The sequence below is a fragment of the Globicephala melas genome, chromosome 9 (assembly GCF_963455315.2).
Source record: "Globicephala melas chromosome 9, mGloMel1.2, whole genome shotgun sequence".
In the NCBI taxonomy this organism is placed as follows: domain Eukaryota; kingdom Metazoa; phylum Chordata; class Mammalia; order Artiodactyla; family Delphinidae; genus Globicephala; species Globicephala melas.
The window spans coordinates 38567917-38593948 of record NC_083322.1 but is presented as its reverse complement, the minus strand read 5'-3'; the positions used below and the strand labels follow the sequence as shown (position 1 = coordinate 38593948).

General features: G+C 35.4%; 1 pseudogene; it reads left to right on the top strand.

Moving 5' to 3' along the window:
• The first annotated feature begins 1388 nt into the window (after window positions 1-1388).
• On the top strand, window positions 1389-22452 carry LOC115853557 (akirin-1 pseudogene; annotated as a pseudogene).
• The last annotated feature ends 3580 nt before the right edge of the window (window positions 22453-26032 follow it).

Here is a 26032-nt window from a genome sequence, read left to right as displayed (position 1 = left end):
AGAGATACCAGGTAATATTTGGAGAATACTTTGTGATCTTCAAAAAAAGGGGAAGTATATAAAATGTCCTTCCCAACCAAGTCCAGTTGTTTACCACCAACATTTCAGGGCTCCATCTGCCTGTTCATGATTCCAATTATTGTAGGAAAATAACTCATGCCCTGCTCATTGAAATTCCTTATTTTATTATATAGTGACAATATTATTTATTCTGACCAATCTACTATTAACCCATACTAATCTGTGGGGCAATGATAATTACCATGGTATGAGAACTAGGTTTTAAAAGGCTTTGCTATTACTTTAAAATATATGCATGTACTTTTTGTGACTCCTTTATTTCAGCTATTCAAGCAAGCAAGTATATACTCTAAATATGATAAGGGGAATGAGTTTATTTGAATGAAAATGTAGTATTTTGTAAAAAACAAAGCAAAAGAATAAGTTTGTTCTTGCCCATTTAGTTATTTATGTGAAGAAAAATGCACTCCTGAGAAAACTGGTAATGGGGACAGTCACAAGCAAAACATAATTCCAAAGCTGCAGTTTGAATAGCAGTTATTTTTATTGACTCTTGTGCATAAAAATATGTAGCTCTTGATTGGCTGAAGATTGTGCCTTGAACCACTTGTTTTGTCACTTCCGTTCTTCATTTCTCTTGCTTTGCTTATACCTTCTTTTTCTCTCTTTTTTTTTTTTCCTACCTAATTCACTGTAAAGACTTATTACTGGGAGAGAAGATTATAAAATGAAAAGTGGTATTGGTGAGAATAGGATTATTTTTTCCTTCCTAAGGCTGAATTGTGACTTCAGAGTGGCATAGTAGAAAAACACAGGAATACCCTGTCCTAGTTTTCTAAGAAAATTGCTTTGGAACATTTTCTAAGATCAATTCATTAATAGTAGAGCTTATTAAGAGACACTTTGCTACCCTTAGCCCATATTCTTTTAAAAATACAAATGAAATGGCCTGTCAGAATTTTCAGTCTGTTTTCTGACCAGATAAAACTGTTAAATTATAAAGTTTCTTTTCATGGTTAACCTGTTTTTGCATGAACAACCTCAGTAAAATGGTTTACCAAGGATATCATAGTTATAACATGTCCATGGGGGTTGTGAAAATAAAAATACCCCAACTATCTCACAGTAGTCACCTCTGAAATTATACTATTTTATCCTGTTAAAACTGTTGCAAATGGGACAAATACACATTTTATTTTAAATAGCATTTTGCACTTTATTTTAGATAGCATTTTCCATTTTATTTTGCTTTTTTTAATCAATAATTGATAAATTTTGAGTGTTTATTTAATTCCTTATAATGATGCCATGGACACGCTATCATTCCTAAATTGTTACTGCATGTTTACATAGAAACAAGAAACAAAATGGATGACGCGAAGCATATTGAAAAGACTGCAAGTGACTTCTTGGGTATGTAATAGATAGCTGAATTAATTTCTGACCATCACAATGATAAATTATGTTCTTATTTCAAAGGCTTATGTCAAGTAAACAAAATTCTGTTTGCTCCCTTTCTTCTTACACTTTGGCTTCTTTCTCATAAGTTCTATGCCCTATTATTAGAAGAAAAATTAAATAATTCCCTTGAAGTTAAATTAGCCAAGTTATAAATTGTATTTTGTCATGAGTTTTCCAGGACTCCTAAATAGATCTAAAAGTAAGTATATTTTTACATGTCCATTTCATCAGTTATATATATACATATTAACTTTTTGTTGGTAGTTCTCTCTACTATAGCAACAACAGAATCCCTTCTCTTTTTCTTACCAAGTTAAATGTCTGCCTATGCTATTTTTCTAAAAACCTGTGCTTAAGATCAAGTTCTTAATAATTTGTTAATAGTTAAAACAACACAATAAAACAACCAATATATGAATATTTCATGTAGTATATAGGCATACCTTGTCTTACTGCACTTTGCTTAACTGTGCTTCACAGATATTGATTTTTTACGAATTGAAGATTTCTGGCAAGCCTGCATTGAGCAAGTCTGTCTGCATCATTTTTCCAACAGCATTTGCTTACTTCATGTCTTTGTGTCACATTTTGGTAATTCTCATAATATTTCAAAATTTTTTGTTATTGTTATATTTGTTATGGTGATCTGTGACCACTGATCTTTGATGTCACTATTGTAATTGTTCTGGGGCACCATAACCTGTGCCCATAATAAGACAGCAAACTTGATAAATGTGTGTGTTCTGACTGCTCTACCAACTGGCCGTTCCCCCATCTCTCTCCCTCTGCTCAGGCTTTCCTATTCCCTGAGACACAACAATACTGAAATTAGGCCAATTAATAAACATACAATGTCCTCTAAGTAGTCAAGTGGAAGGATGAGCTGCATGACTCTCACTTTAAATCAAAGCTAAAAATGATTAAGCCTAGCGAGGAAGGTATGTCAAAAGCTCAGATAGGCTGAAAGCTAGGCCTCTCTCATGCCAAACAGTTAGCCAAGTTGTGACTGCAAAGGAAACATTCTTGAAGGCAATTAAAAATGCTACTCCAGTGAATGCACAAATGATAAGAAAGCAAAACAGCCTCATTGCTGATAGAAGAAAGTTTTAGTGGTCTGTATAGAAGATCAAACCAGCCACAACATTCTCTGAAGCTGAAGCATGATCGAGAGCAAGGCCCTAACTCCTCTTCAGTTCTATCAAGGCTGCAAAAGGTAAGGAAGCTGCAGAAGAAAAGTCTGAAGCTAGCAAAGTTTGGTTTATGAGCTTGAAGGAAAGAAGCTGTTTTTGTAATGTCAAAGTGTAAGGTGAAGCAGCAAGTGCTTATACAGAAGCTGCACCAAGTTATTCAGAAGATCTAGCTAAGATAATGAATGAAGGTGGCTAGACTAAGCAACAGCCTTACATTGGAAGAAGATGCTATCTAGGACTTCCATAGCTAGAGAGTAGAAATCAATGCCTGGCTTTGACGCTGACTCTCCTGTTAGGGGCTAATGCAGCTGGTGACTTTAAGCTGAAGCCAATGCTCATTCACCATTCCTGAAAATCCTAGGGTCCTTAAGAATTATGCCAAATCTACTCTGCCTGTGCTCTATAAATGGAACAACAAAGCCTGAATGAAAGCACATCTGTTTAAAACATGGTTTCCTGAATATTTTAGGCCCACTGTTTACTGCTTAGGAAAAAAAAATCCTTTCAAAACATTACTGCTCACTGACAATGCACCTCACCTCGTCACCCAAGAGCTCTGATGGAGATGTACAATGAGCCTTATGTTGTTTTCATGCCTGCTAACACATCATCCATTCTGCAGCCCACAGATCAAGAAGTCATTTCTACTTTCAAGCCTTATTACTTAATAAATACTTTTCATAAGGCTATAGCTGCCATAGATAGTGATTCCTCTGATGGATCTGGCAAAATGAATTGAAAACCTTCTGGAAAGGATTCACCATTCTAGATGCCATTAAGAACATTTGTGATTCATTGGACGAGTTCAAAATATCAACATTAACAGGAACTTGGAAGAAGTTGAAACCAATGCACATGGATGACTTTGAAGGGTTCAACACTTCAGTGGAGGAAGTAACTGCAGATGTGGTGGGAAAAGCAAGAGAACTAGAATTAGACGTGGAGCCTGAAGATGTGACTGAATTGATACAGTCTTATGATAAAACTAACAGATGAGGAGACACTTTTTATGGATGAGCAAACAAAGTGGTTTCTTGAAATGGAATCTACTTCTGGTGAAGCTGCTGTGAATATTGCTGAAATGACAATAAAGGATGAAGAATATTATATAAACTTAGTTGATAAAGTGGAAGCAGGGTTTGAAATGATTGACTCCAATTTTAAAAGAAGTTCTATTATGGGTAAAATGCTACCAAATAGCATTACATGTTACAGAGATATCCCTCGTGAAAGGGAGAGTCAACTGATGCCACAAATCTCATTGCTGTCTTGTTTTAAGAAGTAGCCACAGCCACCTCCGCCATCTTCAGCAACCACCGCCCTGACCAGTCAGCAGCCAGCAAAAAGATTATGACTCGCTGAAGATTCAGATGACAGCACTTTTTAGCACTAAGGTATTTTTTAATTAAGGTAGGTACATTGGATTTTTTAGACATAACGCTATTGCACACGATAGACTACAGTACAGTGTAAACATAACTTTTACATGCACTGGAAAACCAAAACTTTGTGTGACTGGCTTTATTATGACATTCCCTTTATGACATATACCTATAAACATCTCATTTGAACCTCATAACAACCACAAAAGTACATATTATTATTAAACCATTTGATAGATAAGAAAAGTGAGGTTATAAGAGGTAAATGTTATTTTTCTTAATGTCCCTTAGCTGATAAATATCAGAAGAAGAACACAAATGCAGGTATTCAGACTCAAAATTTCAGTATGCACTAGTCTCTGATAGGATTTGCAAATATAAAGATGAATGAAATATGTCCTGTCCTTCCGGAGCTCACAATCTGTTGGCTTATAATTATGCTTACTGTTCTGTGGGTGGGGGAAATGGTGGAAGCTTTTAATTCAGTTTGACCTAGTCTGAAAGAATTACTGAAAACTGTCATCCTGAACTGAGCCTTTAAGACTGAATAGGAGTTTGCCAGATAAAGTCTATTGGAATGGGATAGGGATATTCTTTCCCAAATGACGAAACAACATGAGGCAGGAAGGAGAGTAGACTCAATTTCAGAAAGATAGAAGAGGAATGAAATAGCAAGTGTCAGTAGATGAGCTGGAGAGTTAAGGTAAATGAGGAATTTGAATGAAAGGGTTTTTATCTGGTATGTTATAAGTAACCATTAAAGGGCTTTAAGAAAGTAAGGATGACATTGCATTTTTTCAGTAGATTTCTGATAAGTGTGAATATATTTGAGGAAATGAGCCTAGGGGCAGGAGGTCCAGTTAGTTGTCTATAAAAATTACCCAGTAAGAGTTGTTAAAGGCCTGGACTAGGATAACAGGAGTAGGATTGGACAGGAAAAGATATTTGAACAAGATTAAGTGGGTAGGAGTTTACAAATGATTGGTTTTGGGAATGAGTGATTCTAGGTTGATAGAGTGAATGGAAGATAATGGGATCCCCAACTGAATAAAGGAGCACATGAAAAACCAGTTTTAGAAAAGAGAAAGTATTTAATTTGGGACAGAATTAGTGATGTTAAACATGTTCTTATGAATTTAGACCTTCAGAACAGAAGGTGAAAAACTTGGTACTACATAAATTTGGAAGTCATCTAAGTATTTGTGAACATTAAAAATGAGAGTAAATTATATCTTTCAACAATTGCATGTCACGTGAGAAGGGCAATGAGCAGAAAAAATAAATCTGAAGAACACTAAGAATTAAGTACCAGAGCAAAAAAAAAATCGGAAAATATGAGGAATAAATGGCACAGTATCAGTAGAGTTTCAAGAAGAAAGGGATGGTCAACAACTTCAAATATAGAAAGTTTCAGTAACTGAAGGTAATATTTGGATTTGGCAAAGGTTAGAACATTTTTGGTAAAAAATCATCTTCAGAGGTTTGTGCTTCCTTTGAATCCTCTGGGGAAATTCTTCTTTTCCCTAGTACTACAGAATTGTGATTGTTTTTCTTGCTTTATTAATTCTGCAATGAGGTGCAGAGAATGACATCAGTAAGATAAGGATTCCCTGGCCCCCTCACTGTCCACTTCCGTCTTGGCAGTTTCCACTCTCAGTGTGAATCCCTGAATGGAAATATAATGCTCAATAAACAACTTCTGACTGTGGAATTCTTAAACCAAGCTAGTAAGTCAGATGCAGTCTGTAATTCAGTTCTGTATGAATGGAGGCCTACGTATCCCAAAACACTGCTGCACGTAATCCACACACTCTTAACTTTTTGCTTGTCGACAATGTTCTCTCTGTGTAGACTTTTCCTCCTAGGAGGTGCTGCCATTATATTAACACCTATTTCTGTTCCTGGTGGTTAGTGCAGTGAATATACACTATTTTTTTTTCTTTGCCTGGCACCTAAAGCCCCTCTTAAAAATGGAAAATTCGTCACGTTTTGAATCCTGGTGAGAGGAAGAGTTCAGAACTTCTACTGAAGTTGACAGTTTCAGCTACTTGCTCTCCCAGTATTCAGATGTCTTGCCCGATTTCTCTCAGATCCATTTCCTTCCTTTCTCTGCTCAGCTAGCTCTGTATCACAAGAAACTACAACAAACTCTGGAGAGGTTAGGCCAATGGAAGGCATTGATAGATGTTTGGAACTTGGAAGGCATGCAGAAGCTAGGCAGGGTAACTGTGTCTCTATTATTCTGTCTCAGGCAGCATCTCTGTCACATCTCGTCCATAGCTCAGTCTCCTCGGACAATTTATCCCTCAGGGTCTCAACTTTCTCCAGGCATTCCTTAATTTATTTTTAGTTCCAATCAAATCTCCCTCTCTTCTGAGCTCTGGTAACACCCATTTTTCCTCTAGCCCCAGGAGTATTACTAGCTTCCTTTTGTTCCTTAATTTCTGGATGGGCTCACTGTCTTCCGTTTGGCTACTCAGCTCTTCCAACCCTGCATTACAGATCCAATATATTTGTAAGACTAAATGGCTTCTTGGTCTTATAACTAGACTAGACCCTGACTACCTCACTCAGCCTCCTTTGTAGCTGGGGTGCAGGTCTGTGTCTCAGAACCCATCAATCATATGCATTTACTCTGGACTTTGGAAAGGTTGCTGTTGCCATGATAAAGAGACGAGACAGAGAACACTCTCTGGCTGTTATATGAGTTTCAATGTTGGCTGCAGTGTTAGTGATGCTAGTGATGGTGTCCATTGCCCCATTCCATTATTTTCAGGGGTACAAGCTTCAATGTCCTGTGGCTTGGAGCACTGTTACCTCCTCACCGAGTTTCTCAGCCTTCTAGGAAATTCTATACACTACGCTTCTAATAAATTCTCCTGAGACAAAAGAATTAGTTTCTCTTGCTTGCCACTAAGAACACTGACTGATACATATTGAATCCTAGGAGTTACAGTCTTAAAACCAATATAGAATAAGAAAATGTAGGCAGTTCCCTGGTGGTCCAGTGGTTAGTACTCTGCACTTTCACTGCAAGGGGCATGGGTTCACTGGGGAACTAAGATCCCGCAAGCCGCATGGCATGTCTAAAAAAAAAATGTGAGAGAAATAGTTTTAAGAAATGAGCCTGATTCTGGCCAGCTCTGACAGTTCCAGTGCAATTCTACCTGACAACATCCTTGAGTCCCAGATTTAGAGACAGCAATTTGGGATGTTCTGGGTCAGAAGGCAGAGCAGGTATAGTACAGAGGTATCTGTAAATCTCTCCAGACACCAACTTAGTTCCTCTCTTTAGTTTGTAGCATTGTTGCCCAGATTTGTGTATCTACATTCAGGGCTATTTCAGTGGAAATTTAGGAGATGACTAGGCATTGCTCAGTAGCCAAAATGTCACCACAGTGCCCAGTCCCTGTAAGTCATGCTGCAATTGATTGTTTATTTGGCTCTCTAATGGGACAATGAACTCCTTAGCAACAAACACTGTCACTTTGCTCCACATTCTAAGACCTAGCAGAGAACAGGAAAGATATTCAGCAAATATTTACTGAACAAATGAATGGATTCTGGAAAACCAGACTGAGAAACTAAAATTTTGTTCTGTTTTGTTTCTGAAAATACAGTCACTGAATTTAGAACATTGTCTTTGGAAAGAGTACACAATGCTTTTTAGTTCAGCTATTCTCAGACTCCTCCAAGCTTCCTCCCTCATATTTCTTTACAATATCCCTCTTGTGATTGTTCAATAAAATGTCATCTCCACGAAAACCTCCTTGTAAAGTGTCAGTTATTCCTTCCTTTGTGGTACAATATCACTTTGTACTTATGCTAATTATAAGAATTGTTGTATCACACTGTGTAATTCATCTAATTGTCTGTATCCTCTATTAGACTTGGAATATTTCAATGACCAGAACCATGGTGCAGAACCTGCATCAATCCTTTGCACAATCTCAGGCATATTTTAGGACCAAGGTTCTTCATAGATTACTTGAAGGGATTCAATGAGACTGACTTTCTTCTTAATGCATGCAAAATTTCATGCAGACACATGCTCTTTTTTGAAGAAAAGGTCCATTTAGTGTTTTTAAATGTTTGTTGTATTTAATTTAATCAATCTACATATCAAATATGTTTTTGTTTTCTTATATTTTAATTTTTTCAATACAAACTGCAATACATTACAACACTAAATCTGATACAGTGTTGTTTTCATGGGCATTCTTTCCATAGTAAAATGTAAAATGTTGGGATAAAGGAAGAGAAAGAAAAACAAGGAGAAAATAATCTGTTCTCTAGATCACTGTTCTATAGATTATTATTTTTATTATAATGTTCTACCCCATCTCCTTTCTCTCCACTAGGCAAGGGATTTCTTCTCCACACTGCTAAGATGTTACCTATTATGAAATGAGATGGAAAGAAAAGCACTGAAGTAATAGTTCTGATGACTCCATTGAGGCATTAAAGTCCTTTCAACTAAATACTCAATTTAAAAATATATTGCTGATTTTTCTCACCAGAGTTTTTCAGTCCACAGTTCTTTATTTGAACTTCTTGAGGTCAGATGGGTTTTCAAATGCTGTATTTTTTCTAAATACTAAAAAGGTAATAAAATGCATTTACTGCCTATTAAGCAGCACCCTAGCAGAATCTGGGACAGCATCCCAAGATCCAACACACTAAAAATGCTATAGAAAACTGTATGGATATTCAGACTGAGAAAGATAAGTAAAGACTATAAATAAACCAATGTCATTCTTTGAAGTCAAAATTTGAAGCCAAATTAGGTCAGGTTTTGCAGACAAAAAAAAATTAGTTTTCAGAGTTATTTGGATCTTGGAAATCACGGCTTGTATTCAACTTGCACTACTCGGCTCCTTATTATGAATTTTTCAACTGAATTATTTTTCTTAAAATATATCAACTTCAAACTCATAATGGAGCTTATGGAATGCTATCACTGCCAAAAGAAGAGTAGATGAAAAACAATAAGTTATAGGGAGTGTGGAAAGAAGAAACCTCAGCATCTTAAAATGTTAACTACTACAAAAATAATTCAGAGTTTTAGAATTTATGTATGTCACATACATAAATACACAAACATGCACACACACACCAGATAAGCAACAGCAAACATAGAGCACTAAATGGCATACAGGCATGGTCAAGGTTACTTTGGATGCTGTAAGTTAGAGGTTGAATGAGAAAGTATGGGGGGGAAAATGGGATATGCAACAAGGAGACTGTCATGGTCCCTATAAACTTACCATAAGGATATCAGACTCACCAAGCAGTTTAAAAAAAAGAAAGGGCCAAAACCTTCTGAATATTCACAAATGTTCAGAACAGAGGTATTCACAAAACTTCTGCTCATTGTGGACTTAGTGGTTAAACAGTCTTTAGCAGAAAGTTAAGGTGCAGTTTCTGGGACAGTCATTCTAGTTAAAGTATCTCTTTTCCCTTGATTTTCACAGAAGGACCCTCTCTGAATGAGTTTTTAAAAACTCAATAGTTTTTAAAAACTATTGGGAAAAATTTCACTGAGAAAGTAAGAGATAAGCAATATAAGCATCCTATTAAAAAGTAATTTCAGATGACTAGAAGCAAAATATACAAAGACGAGGATGTGAAAAATGAAAGAGCATTCTTTCATGCCTACCATGAACATTTTAAGTTAAATACTTTTTTAAAAAAAATTTAATTGTACTGTCAACAATAAGGACCTTCTCAAGAGCATATTAACCAAAACATGGGGACCTAGTTCACTCATTAAAATGTTTCATTACTCAGACAATGTGTGTTACCTATTGATTATTATCAGTTACAATTCCTAACACAAATAAAACTTAGTCACATTTAAAAATCAGGTTTAGCAAAGTCATTTTTGGTTATAATGTCCTTATAAAAGTATTTCAAAATCATACATTTTATACATATATATATCCCTTCAATGGTATTATTTTCCTGAACTCAAATTATCAGGTGGATGTAACCAGACTAGCATGGGACACAAACAAATTCTACTTGCTCCTTACAGAGAGGTGAATCATACCGCGGGGATCTGGGATGCTGGAGACCATAGTCTCCACTGATACAATTTCCCCCCAAATATCCATTCTTTTCCTCCGAATATCCCGCCATATTCTTTCATCATGAGTTATTAAAAGAAACCCCTCTGAGGAAACAGCAGTACCTATCAGATCACTGATGTGACGGCTTGAGCAGATGGCACATGTGCTTTACACATTCTCAGAGTGACATAATTATAATCGATGATTGGCCTATCTTCCACATTCCCCCCAGGGAATACTTCTTTCCTTGTTTGAGTTCTTTTCTTGTTTGCTCAGCCTCTCTCTGGAATTTTTACTTTTTCAATTCCCTGACTTCATATTGTTCCTTAATTCCATACCCCTTGTTCTTCTGCCTCCTTAGGAGTCCAGTCTAAAGCAAGCATATTAGAATAGGAAATTTAAATACAATGGCATTAGAAGATAAATAAATAAATGAACATAGCCTTTTTAAATGACAGGATTTTTTTTTTTTTTTTTTGGTACGCGGGCCTCTCACTGTTGTGGCCTCTCCCGCTGTGGAGCACAGGCTCCGGATGCGCAGGCTCAGCAGCCATGGCTCACGGGCCCAGCCGCTCCGCGGCATGTGGGATCCTCCCGGACCGGGGCACGAACCCGTGTCCCCTGCAATGGCAAGCGGACTCTCAACTACTGCGCCACCAGGGAAGCCCTAAATGACAGGATTTTTGACTGAGAAACATTCTAAGATAAAATGCAGCTTACTAATTACCATAATTATGTTGTTTATATACATTAATACATGTATACAATGCGTGAAAGACTTCACTTGAACTAGCGTTCACCGTAAGCAAATATTAGTCAACACTTATTTTAAAAAGAGCTATATTAAAATTTTAAATGAAAATTAATACAAAACAGAAATAGAGAGAGACTCAGAAAAGGAAGACAAAGAACGTGGATGGCATTTACAGAGAAAACAGTATCACTGAAATGGTTACTATATTGTATCATTTTGAAATCATAGTAGAAGACGGCGCTAATGACTCCACCCCCACAAGTCTGGGAAACAGAAATATTACAGATGTTTTTCAAGTAAATTGATTAAACACTGAAGCTTCTGAAAATTTCTGGATAGGAATGGTTTGTGGAAGTGGTTGCTCTCACCCTTTCCCCACCACTCTCAACACACACATCCACACACATATATACAACATGAAGTGTCATCACACCATATTACAGCATACCAAGAAGCCATTCTGTTTGTTAGCTTAAACAAATGTATCATTGAACTCATCATTTTTATTATAAAATAATTCATCTCTCTTCATAGTTTCCACAGACGTCCATGAAATTTCTATGGCAAGAATTCAAGAATTTAATAGGCAACTCACTGATAAAAAAAAAATGAAGAGAGAAGATAAACTTTTTTTGAGAAGCATAAAAAAGTACTAGTCTAAATTAATAGAGAAATTTCTACCTGCTGTGATGAGATTCATCTATTTAAATATTACTTAAGAATTCATTTTTAAATTTCTATTATCAGGATTAGTTTCATTATATAAATGCATAGTTCTTCTAAGAAAAGGTTTGACATTAGTGTATACAGTTCACAAAAGTGTTTGCTAATGATTCAGAATTTGCATGTAAATATGCATAGTGTTATAATGCTTGGGGAAAGGAAAAAGTGAAAATAAGAATACAGCTACCAGGGACTCCCCTGGTGGCGCAGTGGTTAAGAATCCGCCTGCCAGTGTAGGGGACACAGGTTCGAACCCTGGTCCGGGAAGATCCCACATGCCGTGGAGCAACTAAGACTGTGCACCACAACTACTGAGTCTGTGCTCTAGAGCCCACAAGACACAACTACTGAGCCCACATGCCACAACTACTGAAGCCCACACACCTAGAGCCCATGCTCTGCAACAAAGAGAAGCCACCGCAATGAGAAGCCCACACACCACAAGGAAGAGTAGCCCCCGCTCACCGCAACTAAAGAAAGCACACGTGCAGCAATGAAAACCCAACGCAGCCAAAATTAATCAATTAATTAATTAAAAATAATACAACTACACATATTCTACTTGATATAAATCTCTGTAGATTCAACATTATCTTATCAACTGATAGATGATAATGCCTTTGAACATTTGACAAGGTCTATAGGCAATTGAGGGGGCACACTGCAGAAAGTTAAGAATTGGTCTAATCCTAATTATTTTGATAGTTCATTTGTAACCAATGCTATGTAGATTCCAGACAAGCACATGAAAATGAAGTGATGTGGAATATGTAGATAAATTGTTATGAAAAACCCATTAGGGGAAAAAAAAAGATTAGTCTCACCAAACACTGGCCCAAAAGGAGGGAATTTAAAAGAAGCTATAAACCTCCAAGTATTTAGACAAGTTATAAGTAAAAGGTTATGGTATGTTGGGTGAGTATCAAATAGGGATCACCACAGTAAGCAAGTTGTCCCTTTAGCACAGAACTCTGAAGTCATGACAAATGGATATTATATACTATCATTCCTGGTTGAAATTATTCCTGATAATCTGGAAGGTGAAATGAGTTTTTTTCAATTAGAATTTGTTGAAGCACATTTGATTGTGACAGATAAACTAGAATCTTTTCTTTTAATCTCTCAGCTGAACTCAAAATTCATCCACTTGAAAATTATCTAAAACTAAAAACCTATGCCTCTTCCTCCATCTTTCTATCCACCTGTAATGTTCTCCACGTCAGATTTCAGCACTATCTTCAGACAAATCACTGTAACCCCACACCACTCTCTTTTAACAAGCTCTGCTCTGTCTTATCTATCTATACCAAATATTTGAGGTTTTTCTGTAGGTTTATATTCTAGTAATTAGAGAAGAATATTAAAGATTGAGCATCTAAAAAAGTTATACAGTTGCTAAAAATAATAAAGTTCATAAATGAAGTTAGCTCATTATTTCCTTCCTTCTCCATCAGCATCTTAATTTACTTTGGAGCTACTCCTACACAGCACGTTTCTCTGTCTTCACTCACAGATGTTGCATAGTTTTCTCTACATTCCTAGGTTCTCACCCACTTCTCATATTTTCTCTCTTTCAGAACCAGTACACACTGAGGTTTATTAATAATTGTCATAGATATAAAGTATAAAAGGCCTCAAATGAATTTCAGCATCACCTTTTTGCAAGAAGGACAGACATCTGAGGTCATTCCAGCAGAGATCTTAATTTACTTCATAAAGAAGGGTAGAACAACTGTCCTCTGGCATAATATTGTAATCTAATCACTGGAAATTCTGTTTTCCTCAGTTTCATCAGAAAGACCATTTAACAAACCTGAGCTTAGCTCACTTTTTTAAAATATGGAAAGGAACAAATATAAAGTTGGAAGCAACAAAACTGTAAGCATTGTTAACTTATAAACTTCAAATGAAAAAAAGAATGTAAAAATATTTCAGATTCTGAAATGTTTCACATTCAAAAAGCAATATATATTTCTATCATAATTAATATTTTTATTGTTGAAATTTTTAGACTTAAAAAGTCAGATATTCCAGTATAGTTTGTCATTGTTTTTGCTTATAACTAGATATTAATCACTATAAAGTCTTTAAAGTTTTCCGTTTAGTGGTATCATTTTAGATTACTAAGTTAAAGTTGCTCTTTTACATGAAATCCTTAAGAGAGGAGATTATTAAAATATGGGTTAACTCATGTTCTGCGTAAGTCTAAGAAGCAAGCAGAAAGAAGAGCAGGATAAAGTACACTTACAACATGAAAGAGCTGGAAATTATGAAGTGACTTGTAAGGGATTTTAAATCATACTATAAAAGGGGCCCTTGAGTTAAGAAAAAAATTCAAATTAGTTATCCTATTAGAGATACAGTACAGGAAAAAATTGCAGATAGGGCAAATACTTTATTCATAACATGCTAACTAAAATTTTAAAAGCTGAAGTAATATCTTATACATATGCCTCAAAGATAAATATTAATGAATAAAAGAAATTTCCATACTGGTGAATGGGAAAAAAAATCTATAGTAGCAAATCAGCCTATGGTTTTTTGTTTGTTTCCTTTTCTTTTGTCTGCTATGTGATTTCAATAAAATTAAAACTCTTTGAGCATTTTTCCTACGCTTATCTTTTATGACAATGTCTAAGTGAAGCGCAGCTGGCATGCTCCAAGTTCGCAGCCATCGCTGATCACACCAGTGGATCTAAACAATCTTTCTTCTTCTCACACATGAGTAGAATCTCACTCTTTAATGGACCAATACAACAACTGATTAACACATTTCTAATGAAATTTATATACCATTTTTATGTATTTATCTCATATCCTATCCCTGTGTATTCCCTACTGCCAAGAACGATAAGTTTAATTTAGTAACACTAAACTCAAGTAAATTAGTATGTCTAATTGACTCTAAGTTCTGATTTATAAAAAAGTCTCTTCACTAACTGAATGTGCTTGTGTGTAGAACTTTTTGGGATCTCATGCAAACTAAAGTCACAATGATATTTCCTATTACATATTCCTGAAAGGAAGCAACCTCACTGATAAGAACAGAAGGGTCTATAAAGAATAATGCATAATGCTTGACCAATGCAAATGAAAAAAAGTCAGTGTCACAATCCCTAAGTATTTATAATTTTGTGTGGAAATTATATTACTATTAAGAAAACATTTTAAAATACACTGCCTGGTATCAAAGTATGTTTAATTAAAAGTGTTCATATTTTAGACTCAGAATGATGGATTCAAAAAGCATTTTATGAAGCACAATATTTTTTTATTTAAAAGAATAAGTAAAACATAGAAGTTTAAGATATATGTTTGTTACCACATTGCTGCTTTTTATAGGGGGTGAGTCGTGCTATTTGGATTAAGCTATGGAATGAATTAAAATTTAAAATGTCATTTTCAACCAATATCTTATTTATCTTTACAATCCTTCTTGCCCAGTACATAGCATAGTGTGGTTTGTTTTTGTTTTTTGTTTTTGCCATAACTGGTACCTCTAAATATTTTTAAATTAAAATCTGTTTAGTGAGTAAGAAAAGTTCATTTACTATAAACGATCAGAGATGGAGAAGTTTTAAAGATAGCCTCTGTATCTATGTGACTGGGAAATAGAATCATCTGAAAAAAATAAACAAAAAAGTTTCTGGTGGACTGATTATTGACTGAAAGGCAACTTTATGTACTCTGCTCTGTGACTCCAGGGTTGAGAATTTGCAAACTATATTTCCCAAATTCTCTGAAAATAGGAACCACTAGAAGGTATGTTGACTTTCTCGCCATGGTTTAAGATGCTCAACAAAACTGTTTATATTCCATCCCACTTAGAGAAAAAAACTTCCTTTTAGGGATGTCATAAATATTTCACCTATTTTTGAACTTTATATAAATGTTTTATGGTTTGCTTCTTTAGCTCAACATTATGTTTGAATGATTCATCTATCTTGTTTTACACATAGCACTAGATTATTACTTTTCACATCTTTAAAAGATGTCATTATACAAATATATCACTAGTTATTTATTCAATGTAATGTTGACAGTCATTTGGGTTGTCACCAGTATTAAAGTATTCCAAATGTTACATCTATGAACATTTGTGTTCACTGTTTAGCAGACTCTTCTACAAAGTGATTATACAAATTTGCACACCAATTCAGCAACATATGAAAATTCTAATAGCTCTATATCCTCTATAGGACTTTTTAAATGTTGGTCAAACTTGTAAGTGTGTATAGTTATCATACTATAGTATTAATCTGCATTTCCAAAAATATTAATAAGATTGAGAACTTTTTAATCATCTATAAGAAGTAAGTTGCAAGTTCAATGGGACTAAATATATTAAACATGTTTAAAATTCTTGAGCTGCCCAGGAAGAGATAAAAGTACTAACTCACATATGAAAATTCAAGAATGCATACTGTAATTTGTACATATAGTAAAAGCACATACAATTACTTGGCTGCTGGAAGAAAACTAGAATAATAAAAATAATCAATTCGAAATAAGTTAAGAAAGGTGAGAAAATGGAACACAGCATAGGTGGGAAAAATTCATAAAATTGTACAATGGCAAATTTAGATATTAAATACCAATTATTCTGCTAAATATAAAATTCTATATATTCTAATTAAAATGCAAACATGTTAATAAAAGTTTATTAACAATTAATGAAAAATAGTTTCCACAAGATATATAAAATGCATGGATTTAAAATTTGAGAATAAAAAGATAGAAAAACATATACCATGTATAAACTAACCAAATGAAAGCAGAAATAGCTATATTAGTATCAGTAAACAATGTACTAATATAAAGTCCTAAAAATAAATTTTATTAATATAAAAATTTAATTCACCAAATATATGTAATATCCATAAATTTGTATGCAACTAATAGCAAAGCCTCAAAACATATAAAATAACAAAATAGAACTTAAAAAAATGGCATAAATAATTCCACAAGATATTTTTAACCCATGTTTCTCAATAATTGAAAGGATAACCAGACAAATAGTAGTAAACATATAAAAGATTTGAAAAGTACTATTAACAAACTTCATCTAACCAACATAATATAGACCACTACTGGTAACAACTACAGAACAAAATTTTTTGCAGAACATAAATTCTTACCAAACAAAATTCTCAAGTGAACATTAAATATTGATCAGATCTAAGCACATGCCTCACCAAAACCAAGTATCAATAAAAACTAAAGTACTGAAATCATCTTGAATATGTTCTCTGGCCAAGTGCAAAGTTAGATAACTTTTAATTCCTCATAAGTTTGGATATTAAGAAATGCACTTCTAAATAATCAACTGGGTCAAAGAAAATATGACAAGAAAGAATTAGGAAATAATTTAAATCACATTTTACCATTTTCCAATGTATGGAGGTATGTGAAAAAAGATAGGGTATTAGAGTAAAAAAATTAAAACAACCATAATAAATATGTTTGGACCCTTAGGGAATTAAAAATAATATTATATTCAATAATACTATTACATAAATAAATTTTTAAAATTATTTCATGGATATGATGATGTTTCAGTTAAATAGGAAAATATTCTTATTATTAGAGGAACATAGCTTTATTTTTTTTCAGAGTACTGTCATAAAATTTAAAATTATTTTCAAATAGTTCAGAAAATAACAGAACTACCTACTGATGAGAAAGAGAGGACAAATAAGACAAAAAGTTAAAAATTTGTAAAAGGATACCTCTACTTCTTATATTATTCTTTTAGTTTGTCTCCATCTTCACAATTTTTTTTTAAAGATTTTCTTTTTAATGTGGACCATTTTTAAAGTCTTTATTGAAGTTGTTACAATATCACTTCTGTTTTATGTTTTGGTTTTTTGACCTTGAAGCATGTGGGATCTTAGCTTCCCAACCAGGGAGCTTCCCAACCAGGGATCAAACCTGCACCCCCTGCAATGGAAGGCAAAGTCTTAACCAGTGGACTGCCAGGGAAGTCACCACAATTTTTCAAGTAAAATTTTTGTGAAATTTTTGAGGGATAAAGCTCAGGCTGTGGTCAGAGGCAAATTTATAACCTTCAAAGACAACTAGTGATGAAGAATAAAATGTAAAAATCTCAAGAATCTAACCAAGAAGTTAGAGAAAGAAAAGCAAATTATACATAAGACACAAGCAGAGATGAGTAACTTAGAAAACAGATATCCAAGAGGGGGTATAAACAAAGTCAAAATATGATTCTCTGAAAAGATTAATAAAACTGAAAAGCCTCTGACAATATAAATAATATAAACGTAAAATGTAAAACATAAAAAAACACTTTAGGAATAAAAAAGGTATAACTGTACATTCTACAAATATTAAAAACTAATTATTGGGCTTCCCTGGTGGCACAGTGGTTGAGAGTCCGCCTGCCGATGCAGGAGATACGGGTTCGTGCGCCGGTCTGGGAAGATCCCACATGCCGCGGAGCGGCTGGGCCCGTGAGCCTGCGCATCTGGAGCCTGTGCTCCGCGGCGGGAGAGGCCACAACAGTGAGAGGTCCGTGTACCGCAAAAAAAAAAAAAACAAAAAAACCCAAAAAACTAATTATTAAGGATAATTACAGATATTAATTCTACAGATATTAAAAAGTAATACTGTTATGGATTGAACTGTGTCCCCCAAACTTCATATGTTGAAGTCCTCTTTGCAGGTATAGTCAAGTTAAGATGAGGTTATTAGGGAGAGACCTAATAGAGTATGACTGGTGTCCTAATATAAAGGGGAAGTTTAGACATAGAGACAGACATTCACAGAGGGAAAATAATGTGAAGAAACAGAGAGAATGCCACTTACAAAGAAAAACTGAGGTACCAGAAGCTACTAGAGAGGCATGAAACAGATTTTTTTCTTACGGCCTTCAGGAGAAGCCAATCATAATAATGCCTTGATTTCAGACTCCTGGCATCCAGAACTGAGACAATAAATTTCTAAGACACCAAGTTTGCAGTACTTTGTTATAGCATCCCTAGCAAACTAATACAGGTTGTATAAACATATTTTGCCAATAAATTTAAAATGTTGATAAAGTTGACAAATTCCAAGAAAGAAACAATAAAAATTAAAACAAAAATAAATATAAAATCAGAATAGTTTAATAATTTTAAGGAAGTGAAACCCAAAAATAAAACCTTCCCACAGAGACATTTCAAGGCTTAATCAGTAGATGGATTCAGTAATAAATCCCAGGAAATATTTCTGGAAAAAAATTATACAAATTTTTGGTTTTCAAATGTGATATGATTTTTGCTCTCTAATATATTGATATTGTGAATTAAATCATTTGTTTTTCAAATGTATATCAGGCTTGAATTACCAGGATATATCCCTCTTTGTCATGATATATTATCCTTTTATATATTGTGGGGTTTGATTTGCTAATATTGTGCAAAGGATTTTTTACATCTAAGTTTGTGAGGGACATTGTTCTATTAATCTTTCTTTGTAATGTCTTTGTTTGGTTTGGGTTTTGGCCTGATAAAAATGAATTGCAAAATGTTTTCTCTCTTCCTTTTCTTGGAAAAGTTAATGTAGAAACAGTAATATTTCGTTTTTGAATGTTAATTAGAATTTTCCAGTGAAGCCATTTGGTCCTGGAGATTTATTTCTTGAAAAACTTTATTTATTAATTTGGTTTCTTTAATAGACATAGAATAATTCACATTATTTAATCTTGAGTAAGGTTGGTTAGTTGGTGTCTTTTAAGGAATTTGTCCATTTCATCTAAATTGTTAAATTTATGAGCATAAAGTTGACTGTAATATTTTCTTATATTTTTAACGTCTGTAGGATCTATAATAATATCCTTTTTTCATTTCTCATTTAATCATTTGTGCCTTCTCTTTTTTTCATGGTTATTCTTTCTAGAATTTTATTAATTTTTAATATTTTCAAAGAACGAGCTTTTGTTTTTTTTTAAATATCTTTTTTTTTCTGTCTTCAATTTCATTGATTTTTATTTTGTTATTTCTTTCCTTCAGCTTGCTTTAGGATTAATTTTTACATTCATTCTTCTCATTCTCCAAAATGGTGGCCCCATCTTCCTTTCATGTGCTACTGTAGGTAAGTCAAGACTCAAATAACATCTTCTAAGAACCTGTATTTTCTTATATACATCAGGGTAGTTGCCTGCCTAAGACCTCAGTTTTCTGATGGGTTCTAAAGTAATGACTTTGTAGATTATCTGGAGTGATGATGCTCTTCCCAGCTTTCTACATCCTGGGAAAAAGTTAGAAACTCTTTAAAAAAAGTATTGTTCTCACTCCTTTTCAAATTAGATAATTTCTATTCATCTATCTTCAGGTTCACTGACACTTTTCTTTGTTACCTCTATTCTTCCGTTAAGTTCATCCAGGGAATTCTGAAAATTTTAAATATTATTATATTTTTAAATTCTAAAATGTCCATTTGTTTCTTCTTTATAATTTCTACTTTTCAGCTGAGAGTTCCTATCCTTTATCACAAGCACATGCCATATTAAGCACAGTTAATTTATATTCTTTTATGATAATCCCACCATTTGGGATATCGCAGTTGATTTTCTTCTCCTTTGAGAATAATACCATTTTCCTGGTTCTTCTTATGTTAATTAATTTGGAATTTATCCTGGACACTGTGAAAATTGTGTGGTGGAGAATCTTGATATAGTTATATTCTTCTGACAAGCTTTGATCTATTTTTTAGCAAGCAATTACCTTGATTAGGCTCCTATTGCAATCTCTATCTCACTTGAAACAGGTAGCAACTCAATTTTAAGTATAATTTTTTTTTTTTTACCTTCTAGCCAGGATGCCTGCATGTGCTATTTTTAGACCAGGTAGACACTTAGGTAGTGATTGTACACAGAACACAGAGTTCTCCTTCTATACTCTCTCCTTTCCAGGACACTCTTCTCATTCTCCAGCACAGGCAATGCGCTTTTTATTACAAGTTCAGCTGTCTTTCTCTGTGCTGTGAACATGGCCCACCCTCAGGCCAAATCCACAAAAATGGACTAACCTATGTCAGCATTTTTCTTGAAGTCTCAACTTCCCTCCAAAATCTGCCTTTTTTTGTTCACTCTGGAGCCCTCAGAGTGGTTGGTTTTTTGTATTAGTCCAGAGTTGCTTCATTTCATTTTGGAACAATTAGAATGTTAGAGGTTTACTCTGCCAAATGGTAAGAGAACTCCACAAATTCTCTTTTTAATGCAATCTTCTATTTAGCCCATTAATGCATTCTAAAATTTGATGATAATCTCTTTCATTTCCAAATCTTTTGTTGCTTTTTCTTGTTATTCTTGTTGTTCTTGTTATTCTTTTATGATTGGGCTGATAATTTTTGATGGTTTCTTATTCCTTTTTATGTTTATGGTTTTTACATCTATATTTTATTTCTTGAAGCAATTTTAAAACAATTATTTTATATTTTGTATTAAGTAATTCCAATATCAAGAGTTCTTAGAAATATACATATGCTGTTTTGTTAATTTTGTTCACTCTTACTCATAGGGGCTTTATTTCTTGTACATTTGGTTAACTTTATTATGTGCTCATATTCGACTTTTTAAAGGGAGATTATTTGCATTTGTTTCTGTCGCATGTCTTCCAGTTTTATAAACTCAGGGCCACTTCAGTTTTTCAGCTTAGGATTCTCTGGACCTTGAAATTAGAGTAAATTTAATTTACAATTCATGTGAGGAAGTCCTATGGTTACAAATTCTCAGAGTATTTTATTTTTCCATTCTGAATCTGCCTAAAATAGACAAGTTATCTTGTCATTTTCCTTTGCTGGCAGGTTAGATTTTCTATCACCCTTTCATTGGCATTACAGCCATTTGAGAGTTCTTGCTTTATATGTGGGTCTCGATTCCAACTCGTCACTTTGTAAGAGTCCCAGACATTGTATTAATTTCACCAAAGAGTCTATAAAAATCAAGTCTAGTTCTTAGCAAAAGTAAATGTCCCAAAGCAGCCACAGATTCTATGTGTCCTTACTAATTTGGTTATGTTTCTCAACTTTTTAATCTCAGCTATCAATTTTATAGCCTATTTGCGTTCATTTTTCTGCACCTAAATGTTTTATGATGACAGTGTTTTTCAGAATATCTAGTCACCCACCATATTGGTAGAAAAAGAAATTCTATACTTGGCTGCCGGTGCTGGAGCCGCCACTGGAGTCGGCTTGGCTTGCGAGCTCCGCTGAGGAGCGGGAGGTTGGGCCGCAGTTACAGCCGCGTCGACTCCCGGTGCCTGGCCCTTCGGCGGTAGTCGTGCGGGGCGACGTGGAAGCGGCCCATGGAGTTCGAGGCGGCGCTGCTGAGCCCCGGCTCTCCGAAGCAGCGGCGCTGCGCCCCTCTGCCGGCCGTACTCCGGGCCTCAGGCCCCCGGACGCCGAGCTGCCGCCGCTGCTTCAGCCGCAGACCCCACCGCCGACTCTGCAGCAGCCCGCCCCGCCCGGCAGCGAGCGGCGCCTTCCAACCGCGGGGCAAATTTTTCAGAACATAAAACAAGAATATAGTCGTTATCAGCGGTGGAGACGTTTAGAAGTTGTTCTGAATCAGAGTGACGCTTGTACTTCGCAAAGTCAGCCTCACTCAGTGCTCACAGCACCTAGTTCTCCAGGTTCCTCTTGGATGAAGAAGGACCAGCCCACCTTTACCCTCCGACAAGTTGGAATAATATGTGAGCGTCATATTAAAAGACGATGAAGATAAAATTCGGGATGAGTATGAGCAAATCCTCAATACCAAACCAGCAGAACAATATGACTCTTTTGTGAAATTCACACATGATCAGATTATGAGACGATATGGGACAAGGCCAACAAGCTACATGTCCTGAATCTTTCTTGCATATCTGGGTACCAGGTTTGACCTCAAGAGATGGCTGCTGTACACTTTTTGCAACTAGTTTGATATCACATTTCAGCTCCAACTTTGCATCCTGAGAACACTTAAATGTTTCTGCAGGTCCATTTTATACAACTTGAAAGACCTTAAAACTTTCCAGTTGCCACAAGCATATCTTTCTTTTCTGCTCATCCAAAAAACAGCTGTGCCCTACTGTGACAGATTTTCCAAACAAAAATACCTGGAGCAGCAGTTTAGCAAAATATGCCCTCAGTGGCACTCAACAAATGGAGTTTCCCCAAGTACAGTTATGTAAGAAGTGTGTGTGAGAGTGTGTGTATGTGTGTGTATGTGTATTTTGTTATTATTTGTACTGTGCACATTTTTTTGATTTTGGGGATTCTAGCTGTGAATTTGATGCACGATAATTATGGATAAAAACATTTCCTTGGTCTACAGAAGATCATTAATGTTTTGTGACCATGTAAGTTGTAATAGTGGATTGTTTTATGTGTAGGTATTATTGTTAAATACACGGACTGTTTCCAGGCACAGAATATGAGTCATAAGTTAGGATGGACATTAGATGTGATTATGACGACACAGCAAAGGTCTGTGGTCCTAGGTCTACAAATGCGTGATGAGGAATTAGAACAAACCCGAGACAGACCATTTGACACATGACTCTGCCCAGCTGTGTTAGAACATTACTTTGACTCCAAGCCTTAAAATACCCACGTGGAGTCTGTGCTCACCTCATTCACACAAGGAGCTCCCTGGACACTGAACCTCTACGAAGGAAAAGAGTCTCCTCTGGAGCAGGGGCATCAGGCTTTGCTTGGGAGCATGACAAAGGCGAGCATGGGGCTGGGCCACGCCCTGGAGGCACTGCTACTTGGGAGGCGCCACTTCACCTTTGTATCAGTTACTAAAAATAGAATTTGGATCCTTTGGTAAGGTTCCCCCAGATTCTTTTAAGAGATGTCCATGTTCAATTGCTTGCGCTTTGTTTGGGCAACCCCCTGCCCCAAGTTGCTTACAGACTGTTCTTCACCTTATTTCCAAGGCTGAGGAACAGAAAGTAGCCCCTGTTTTGAGCAAGTGGAAGTTAAGTACACATTTATTTTTTACTGTGACTTGCTCAAGACCATGTTTTACAAAATGCCTTGTTTCCTTTATTATTTTTTCTGGAAAGGAAAGTTCTATTAAAATTGTTTTAGTTTGAATATAGAATAGTTTTTTAAATTAAGGCTTATTTTGAAAAAAACTGAGTTTAATTCAAATGTATGTCAGTACCTTCCAAAGTAAGGTAATATTCAAAGACAGCTGTCCTGATCAGATAGCTTAGAGAAGTTTCTGGAATATTCACATTCGAAGACTCCTTATTAATGAATATCTTTGACTTAAATCTAGCCAAAAACTGGAACATTATTCTTTGTACATTTTCATTATATAGTGTTAACAAGCTTAGTTGCAAACAAATAAAATATTTAAGCTATTTAAAAAAAAAGAAATTCTATACTTAAAAGAATTCATGATTCTCTGCCTACTCTCTCAATTTAGTATTTTCCTTATTCCCTTTAAATTAATAGAAAATATTGTGAAACTAGACAAATTGGTCTTACTACAAACTCTTGCTAACTCATCAATGATTTATTCATATCCACCTGATTGCCTTTTCTGCTTTCCTTAAGTTCCCTATTCCTTTCAGCAAATACTCTAGTCTATTATTGTCTGAGGCCATTCAGTATTAATTGTTTATTCTTCCAATTTTCCTGCCTCAAAATATCTGTATTTTGACACATTCTCTTTTCTTTACCTTCACCCTACAAGACTGACACTTGTGCCCTACTTTCACCCTCCCTATCATCTTCATAACCATTATGCTTTAAAGAGTATTTTCACCATGCTTTTGAATATTCAATATTTCCAAGGTATCTCACTACACAATATAATCTTCTTTTAAATTAATTAATTAATTTATTTATTTATTTACTTTTGGCTGTGTTGGGTCTTTGTTGCCGTGCGTGGGCTTTCTCTAGTTGTGGCGAGTAGGGGGGCTACTCTTCATTGTGGTGCGCAGGCTTCTCTTGTTGCAGAGCACGGGCTCTAGGTGCGCGGGCTTCAGTAGTTGTGGCACGCAGGCTTGGTAGTTGTGGCTTGTGGGCTCTAGAGCACAGGCTCAGTAGTTGTGGTGCACGGGCTTAGTTGCTCTGCGGCATGTGGGACCTTCCTGGACCAGGGCTCGAACCCGTGTCCTCTGCATTGGCAGGTGGATTCTTAACCACTGCGCCACCAGGAAAGTCCTACAATATAGTCTTCACTCTTCTAAATCTCTTCTTCAACTTATTACCCCTTCAAGCAATACATTCCCCTTTCTCTACTTCAAATGTTTTGAGAAAGTAGTCTTCCCTTTATAATCACCCACTTCATTTGAAATTGTATTGACACAACTTCAGCAATGATTCACTCCATCCAAGTCCTTTGGCCTTTTTCTCATATCCTTAATCTTGCTGCAAATTATCATACATAAACCTCATGTCACTAACTCGTCTACATTTTACAAATCTCCATACTAATCTAGTTTCTCATTCTTGACCTTATCTAAAGTGTAGGCATTTCTCAAGGTTCCAGGTTTTTTTGTCAAGTCCCTATCCCCGTAACTGTCTATACTACATCACTTATTGATCTCTTATCATCCCATACTTCAAGATATTACCTCCATGAAATCAATTTCTAAATTTATAGCCCAAGGTGCCCCTTTTTCTGGTAGTCATTTAAGCAGAAACTGCCTAAGACATTCTTTATTTCTCCCTCTTTTAACATTGCCATCGGAGCAGTTGCCCCACTGAGACAATTCTACTTACACAAAACATTTTTCATTCCTACTGTCATCACTTTACACCACTATCACATCACCTAATCACTCTCAATTTGTCTATTTCACTCTCTTCCCTCAATCCATTCTGCATATTAAAGCTGAGTTAATTTTTCAAGGATATAGTTCTGATGTCACCATCATCATGCTCAGAAAAATTCTTTCATTGTTCCCAAAGTAGAAAAACTGATTGGCATCAGGGAATTCTATAATCTGAGCCCCATTTATCTCAAAAACAATTTGTACTGATTCACTTTAGGCACTCCAGGCACCAATCAATCTAGACTCACCATTTGATCATAATATGTTTGTCAAGACTCTGATTTCAAGGAACAAAAACCCACTCAAGTAGTTCAAATAAAGGAGTGTCTACTGAAAGGGCATAGTGTCTTTAAATAGCACCAGAACAGAGTTAAATCACACGAAACCTGGAGATGAGACTTGGGAAACTACTAAGGATTGAGGCAACCTCTTGAAACTTTCTTTGCTTCTCAGCAGCAAATATACCAAACATAGCTTTCACTCTCCTGACTCCACGTGATATTTTTATGAACTCATCTCTATCATCCTACCTCAGTGCCTTTGTTTCTTAGTTTTAAGTTTTGAAGGACAGACTCCACTTGGCAGTTGGCCAACCAGCAGTATGACTCTAGATAGGTACTATGTCCAGAGAAGGAGTCAAACTGTGCAATCA